At 39.7% G+C, this 8105-nt stretch overlaps 1 pseudogene across 1 annotated transcript; it reads right to left on the bottom strand.

Annotated features, from left to right (window-relative positions):
- Positions 1-4616: 4616 nt before the first annotated feature.
- On the bottom strand, positions 4617-5426 carry LOC309821652 (solute carrier family 25 member 16-like; annotated as a pseudogene). Its single transcript has one exon. The product of its transcript is annotated as a solute carrier family 25 member 16-like (transcript).
- Between the last annotated feature and the right edge of the window lie 2679 nt (positions 5427-8105).

Here is an 8105-nt window from a genome sequence, read left to right as displayed (position 1 = left end):
ATTTTTGCCTTTTGGGAGGTCTGAGGTCTTCTGCCGGTATTCAGTAGGTGTTCTGTAGGAGCTGTTGCACATGTAGATGTATTTGTGATGTATTTGTGGGGAGGAAGGTGATCTCTACATCTTACTCTTCTGCCATCTTGAATGTCTTTCTCCTCTTTGTCTTTAATTTTTGTCAGTTTGATTACTATGTATCTTGGTGTGTTTCTCCTTGGTTTTATCCTGCCTGGGCTTCTCTGTTCTTCCAGGACTTGGGTGGCTATTTTGTCTCCCATGTTAGGGAATTTTTTGACTATAGTCTCTTCAAATATTTTCTTGGGTCCCTTCTGTCTCTCTTCTCCTTCTGGGATCCCTATAATGTGAATGTTGGTGCATTTAATGTTGTCCCAGAGGTCTCTTATGCTGTCTTCATTTCTTTTCATTCTTTTTTCTTTATTCTGTTCCATGGCAGGAATTCCACCCTTCTGTCTTCCAGGTCACTTATCCATTCTTCTGCCTCAGTTATTCTGCCATTGATTCATTCTAGTGTATTTTTCATTTCAGTTACTTTATTGTTCATCTGTTTGTTCTTTAATTCTTCTAGGTCTTTGTTAAATATTTCTTGCAACTTCTCGATCTTTGCCTCCATTCTTTTTCCAAGGTCCTGGATCATCTTCACTATAATTATTCTGAATTATTTTTCTGGAAGGTTGCTTATCTCTACTTCATTTAATTGTTTTTCTGAGGTTTAACTTATTTCTTCAACTGGTACATAGCTCTTAGCATTTTTATTTTATCTATCTTTCTGTGAATGTGGTTTTCTTTCCACAGGCTGCAGGATTGTAGTTCTTCTTGCTTCTGCTGTCTCTCCTCTGTTGGATGAGGCTATCTAAGAGGATTGTGCAAGCTTCCTGATGGGAGGGACTGGTGGTTGTTAGAGCTGGGTGTTGCTCTGGTGGGCAGAGCTCAGTAAAACTTTAATCTGCTTATCTGCTGATGGGTGGGTCTGAGTTCCCTCCCTGTTGGTTGTTTGGCCTGAGGCGACACTGCATTTGAGTCTACAGGCTCTTTGGTGGGGCTAATGGCAGACGCCAGGAGGGCTTATGCCAAGGAGTACTTCCCAGAACTTCTGCTGCAAGTGTCCTCCCCGCAGTGAGCCACTGCCACCCCCGCCTATGCAGGACACCCTCCCACACTAGCAGGTAGGTCTGGTTCAGTCTCTATGGGGTCACTGCTTCTTCCCCCTGGGTTCTGATGCACACACTACTTTGTGTGTGCCCTAAGAGTGGAGTCTCTGTTTCCCCTAGTCCCGTCAAAGTCCTGCAATCAAATCCCACTATCCTTCAAAGTCTGATTCTCTGGGAATTCCTCCTACAGTTGCCAGACCCCCAGGTTGGGAAGCCTGATGTGGGGCTCAGAACCTTCACTCCAGTGAGTGGACTTCTGTGGTATAAGTGTTCTCCAGTTTGTGAGTCACCCACCCAGCAGTTATGGGATTTGATTTTATTGTGATTGTGCCCCTCCTACCATCTCACTGTGGCTGCTCCTTTACTTTGGATGTGGGGTATCTTTTGGTGAGTTCCAGTGTCTTCCTCTCAATGATTGTTCAGCAGTTAGTTGTGATTCCCATGCTCTCGCAAGAGGGAGTGAGCACATGTCCTTCTACTCTGCCATCTTGAACCAATCTCCTCTTTAACCTTTTTGAATAAAATTTATTTTTAATATCCTATGTATTCTATAACAGACATAGAATGCAAAATTTTATTTTAAAAATCTGCAGTCCTTTTATTGGTAACCTGAGATATTTATTTTATACATTTAAATTTTCTTGAGATTTGATGACAGTATTTAGATACATTTGTAACCCAGAAATTAAAATATACAAAATAGTTCTAGGAACCCATGTATTTTTACCTGTGTGTACACTTATAAATCATACAAAGGTACATATTTATTTTAAACTAAAAACTTTGAAAGTGAAACCAGTTCATCTAATTTTTACCAAGGTATGACAAGAAATATTTTATGCAAAAAATAAAAATTGAAGCAGAAATAAGACTTTCAACTTATGATTTTTTAAGACATTAGAAAACTATTCTACAAATTGCAAATTCTGAGGAGAGAACCATAACTGTTTCCCTTGTGTTTTAGTCATGCTTATGCTAAAACATAAAAAGTACTCTAAACACAACAAATGGAATTCTTACATTTTAAACCATTTTAGTATAAAGGATAGCAATTCAAATCATATTTTACGTTTCTACTTAAGTTTACATTGCACTAAAACTATTTTACAGGGATGAACTAGTTGATGTATCATGACATAATACCTTAGAAATGTTCTTTGATGTTCACATCTATATTAGTGGATATTTCACAGTCCACTTAGATGATTTGGTGTATACTAAAAAATTTAACAGAAACAAATCTATAATGCTAATCTGTTTTAAGAGCTAAGATACTCAGTATTTATTACTGCCTTTGGGAAATACACTTTTTTTAAAGTTATTTAATTAATTAATTAATTTATGTCTGTGTTGGGTCTTTGTTGTGCACAGGATTTCTCTAGCTGTGGCGAGCAGCAGCTACTCTTTGTTGTGGTGAATGTCCTTCTTGCAGTGGCTTCTCATTGCAGAGCATGGGTTCTAAGCATGCAGGCTTCAGTAGTTATGGCATGTGGGCTCAGTAGTTGTGGTGCACAGGCTCAGTAGTTGTGGTGCATGGGCTTAGTTGCTCCACGGCATGTGGGATCTTCCTGGACCAGGGCTTGAACCCATGTCCCTTACATTTGTAGGCGGATTCTTACCCACTGTGCCATCAGGGAAGTCCCAATACATCGACTTTCAAAAACACATTTAAATCACTCATAGAAACTGGAAATAACATTTGTGCAATTCCTGAAAATTCTTATTGTTGAGTCTCCACACAGCTACTTTTTAAATACAATTTTTATTAAGAAATGAAGAGAAAGTGTCCTTTTATTTAGTAGAGAATTACAAGAAGAGCAATATTAATAATAATACTTCAATGTTGGCTTCTAAGCATGCTTCATATAACTTAAATTTTCAGTTCCTGTGATTCTGCTGCAATATAACCAAGCCTGTTTATAATAAGAACTGATGCCAGAGTCTTTGAAAATCATGATTACAATTAAAAACTAGAATAGCGGGCTTCCCTGGTGGCGCAGTGGTTGAGAGTCCGCCTGCCGATGCAGGGGACATGGGTTCGTGCCCCGGTCCGGGAAGATCCCACATGCCGCGGAACGGCTGTGCCCGTGAGCCATGGCCGCTGAGCCTGCGTGTCCAGAGCCTGTGCTCCGCAACGGGAGAGGCCTGTGTACTGCAAATAAATAAATAAAAACTGGAATAGCATGATAAAGCTAATGGCAACCTCTTTTTAAAATTATAGTTGATTTACAGTATTGAGCTAGTTTTGGGTGTATGGCAAAGTGATATATATATCTATCTATCTGAATATATATATTTCAGATTATTTTCCATTATAGGTTATTATAAGATATTGAATACAGTTCCCTATGCTATATAGTAAATCTTTATTGCTTATCTATTTTACATGTACTAGTGTGTATCTGTTAATCCCAAATTCCTAATTTATCCCTTCCCCCTTCCCTTTCCCTTTCCCCTTTGTTTTCTGTCTGAGTCTGTTTCTCTTTTGTATGTAGACTCATTTGTATTATTTTTGGATTCCACATATAAGTGATATTACATAATAATTGTCTTTGACTTACTTCACTAAGCATAATATTCTCTAGGTCCATCCATGTTGCTGCAAATGGCAATATTTCATTCCTTTTTATGGCTGAGTAATAATTCCATTGTATGTGTGTATATATGTACATACATATATATGTATATATGTTTTATATATATATATATATATATATATATATATATATACACGCACACCGCATCTTCTTAAGCCAATCATTTGTTGATGGGCACTTGGTTTGTTTCCATATCTTGGCTATTGTAAACAGGGCTGAACATTGGTGCGTGTATCTTTTACTTTGTCTTTTCTGTATATATACCCAGGTGTGGGATTGCTGGGTCATGTGGTAGCTCTACTTTTCGTTTTTTAAGTAAACTTAATGGCAACCTCTTGAACCATTTTAAGTTAGTTCTACTTCCAAATAACACATTTAAAAATTATTATTTTTTTGGCTGCACTGGGTCTTCGTTGCTGCACGTGGGCTTTCTCTAGTTGCAGTGAGCGGGGGCTACTCTTTGTTGTGGTGCACGGGCTTCTCATTGTGGTGGCTTCTTTTGTTGTGGCGCGTAGGCTTAGTTGCTCTGTGGCATGTGGGATCTTCCTGGACCAGGGCTCGAACCCATGTCCCCTGAATTGGCAGGAGGATTCTTAAGCACTGCACCACCAGCGAAGCCCCCAAATAACACTTTTAGCCAGCAACAGCTTACATTTTTCTCAATGTTCTAAGATATAACTTTTGGCATCCAAAAGTATAAGTAAGCACTTTTGTGATGAATAAAAAAATCAAGTGCTAAAATACCCATGGTTTCCTGTGACAGGGTATATATTCCCCTTCAAGTAATGTTCTCCCCCCAAATTAACGTTTTATTTCTCCCTCGAAGAGGAAGGAAAAGAAATCACAACAACCTTTTTTAGTTGAGGAGAAAAAACTGCTTGATTAGTTCATGTACTGTAAAAGCAACTGCTTGAGAAAGAACACAGTGAATGTAATTAAGAGAGAAACCATGATATCCTTTTGAATTCTCTGCCGTATAGACATACTTTACAGTCACCTCCATGGTATGGCACTTTTCAAATTCTGGAAGAACAGTCCTTAACTGCATTCACTGATGAGTTACATCAAATGGGTCGGATCTGTCTGTGTTATTGCTCCAGCAGCACCACCATAATGTAAGTTTATGAGAGTTTTCAAAACTCAGACGTTAGGGTAGTCTGAAGGTCTGTGAAGAAGGGTGGGAACATGGGAAAGGTACCAAAAGTAAAAAAAAAAAAAACCTTGCACGAGGAGCCGTTCCTAATACAGCAGGCATCAGGCCTCTGTAAAATGCAAGGCACCTTCCTTTGCATAAATTGTTTTGAATGCATGAATAATTCCTGTATAGGTATGCGCTAGGCCTACTCTAACTACGTGAAGAGGGTAAGTACCGATAACTGCTGTTAAACCTGCTATCGGTGCAGCCATTCATCTGTGCACAGACCAGAAACTCCCAGCTTTGTAGTAATTAATGTTCTATAATGCTCAAACGCAATAAACTGGATCACACCATAGGGAACGATTTGGATCATCACCGCACCATTCCCTTTATACAACCCCCAAGGTATCCCTCCTTTGGGGAACAGCACGCAATGCAGCAAACACTCCCAAATGTTTGTAATGGTGATTGTGAGCTGGTAATAAAACCTTTGCCTGATATAAAGGAGCACCTGTTTGGGCACAGCATCCAGCAACACCTGCAGCCAGGAAGGAGCACGGCCAGGAGAAGTCTCGGCCTGCGATGGGCCCTCCAGCTTCTGCTGCCTGCCGCATCGCTAGAGGTAGGGTCGCCACAGCCAGTGCTGCCTCGGGAGATTTGGTCGCCAAATTCCAAGCCAAGGGCCCTAGCCGTGGCCAGAGCGGGCAGTGACAGGGCACCAACCGCCTGTCAGGAGGGGCAGAGTCTGTCCTTTAACCTTTATACTGGAGTTATGTGGTTATATGTCATCACATTATAGTATTAGAGTAGTCTAAATCTGCCTATATACTTAGTTTTACCAGTGCAATGTGTATTTTCACGAGCTTACCTATTAGTAGTTAGCATCCTTTCATATTAACTTGAAGAACTTTTTTCAGCATTTCTTCTAAGGCAGGTATAGTGGTGATGGATTCCCTCAGCTTTTGGTTGTTAAGAAAAGCTTTCTCTTCCCTTCATTTCTGAGGCATAACTTTGTTGGGTAAACTCTTCTTGGTCGGCAGTTTCTATGTGACCATGCTGGTGCCTTGATTTTGGACTTCCCAGGTTCCAGAACTGTGAGAAATATGTTTATAAGCTATCCAGTTTGTGGTTTTTTGTTACTGCATCCTGAATGGACTCTATCAATCAAAATAGAATTGTTTATTGAAATTCTTTTTCTCTTGTAATGTCTTCTCCCCCCCTTCATATATTACACACTTTGGTTTTGGTGATTGTTCCCCTAAGCACTTTTATGCACATATATGTACCTCCTTATATACAGATATCTTGTCCAAATTGATAAGATCATAATTGCACATGTTCAATATTTTTTCCCACTAAACAGGACATGGACAGGTTTCCAAATCAGTATATAGTTACACTTCAGTATTTTTTAAATGCTGTATAAAACTAGATAGGATGGATATCATGATTTTTTTCTAAACAACCTTTTCCACGTAATGAAAATCTTGGCTGTGTCCAGTTTTTAGCTCCCGTAAGCCTGTTCACTGGAAAAGCAACAAAACTATTTAAGGATACATATATATATACACATATATATATATACACACATATGTGTGTGTGTGTATATGTGTGTGTATATATGTGTGTATGTATGTGTGTGTATATATGCGTACATGTGTGTGTGTGAGTGTGTGTGTGTGTGTATATATATATGTATATAAAGAAAGATTCCCAGCAGTGTAATACAATCCTTTCAATTTAAGGAACTGAGCTCCAGAGGGCAAGAACTTTATCCAAGGCCAGATTTAAACCATGACTGATGCCAGTGATCATAAAATTTCCATGAAATCCTGCCAGCCTTTCAGCTTATATAGTTAATAAGGAAGAAATGACTCTTACTAATGTAATTGATTTCTTGAGAATAATTTTTGAAATCCAAGGCAGTAATTATCATGCATTTTCATCTTGTCACTCTTTTGCTAAGTATTGTTCTTAATCGTCAGGGACATTCTTGTTGGCAGGATGAACATTTACAATTATTTTGTAGAATAGAGAATTGAGCCCCTGGGACTTCAGATGCTTTTTTCTTCTCTTTTCTCCTCTCTTCTTCTTTCCCTTCCCTCCCCCTCCCTCTCCCTCCTCCCTCTCCCTCCCTCCCTCTCCCTCCCTCCCTCTCCCCCCTCCCTCTCCCTCCCTCCCTCTCCCTCCCTCCCTCTCCCTCCCTCCCTCTCCCTCCCTCCCTCTCCCTCCCTCCCTCTCTTTCTATCTTTTTCCTTCTTTGTTTCTTTCTTGGTTATTTGTCATAATACCCAAGGCATAATTTGAGTACTCTCGTACAATAGCCTATGTCTTGGGGTTACAAAAGAACTCTGAACAATGGGAGAGACAACAAGGAAATCAATGCTCCACAGTACGGATAGGGTTAAATAGATAGCATGGCTGCAGGAGAAGGTGAAAAGTCAGCTCTACTTGGAGATGGACATAGTGGGTGATGCTTGAGTTGATAATTGAAGGATGAGTGGACATTTATCAAGTGGGGAGGGCATGCTAGTCATAAGGAACAGCATGTAAGTGCTTGGCGTTCTGAAAATAATTCGTATAATCAGGCAAATGTCTATTTTCTATCCTGGGATTGGCAGGAGTTGCAGTGGGAAGTAAGAAAACCCAAATCACAGAAGGCCTGCCCCCTGTTAAAAACTCAGACTGTCCGCCTCCAATCTTGTCTCACATTGCAGTAATCATCTAGATGAGAGATGAGGGCCTAAGCTATGGAATGAGACATGATAGATGTGAGAGATTTAAAGACTGAATCAATGCCAGCTGAAACCTAGCCAGGGTCCTAGTGCTGTTGAATCTCAAACTAATTGGGAGACAATGGTCAGCCAAGAGATGGGAAAATTGGTAGTTATCCAATTTCTTGTCTGATTCAAGATTTCCTGAGTTACTTGATATATCCATGTCCAAGGCACTTTTTCAGGGACAATAGAAGGCATTTAAGTACACTAATACTTGGGATTCTAAATTTCTTTTCAGGATAGTGTGAGAGTGGTCAAAACTTATAAACCACAAACCTAAGGAAGTAATGGGTTAGGGATAAAGTTCAAAGCTTGAATCCTGGTCATTCCTAATGTGAAAGGTTGCTAGGACTTGAGTCTTGGTATAATTTTTCAATGTAAAGGTACACAATGAATGATCTCTACTTTGCTTGTACTATATCATAGTAAT

Source organism: Grampus griseus, assembly GCF_964374135.1.
Source record: "Grampus griseus genome assembly, chromosome: 4".
NCBI lineage: Eukaryota > Metazoa > Chordata > Mammalia > Artiodactyla > Delphinidae > Grampus > Grampus griseus.
This window is presented reverse-complemented; position numbering and strand designations above follow the sequence as displayed.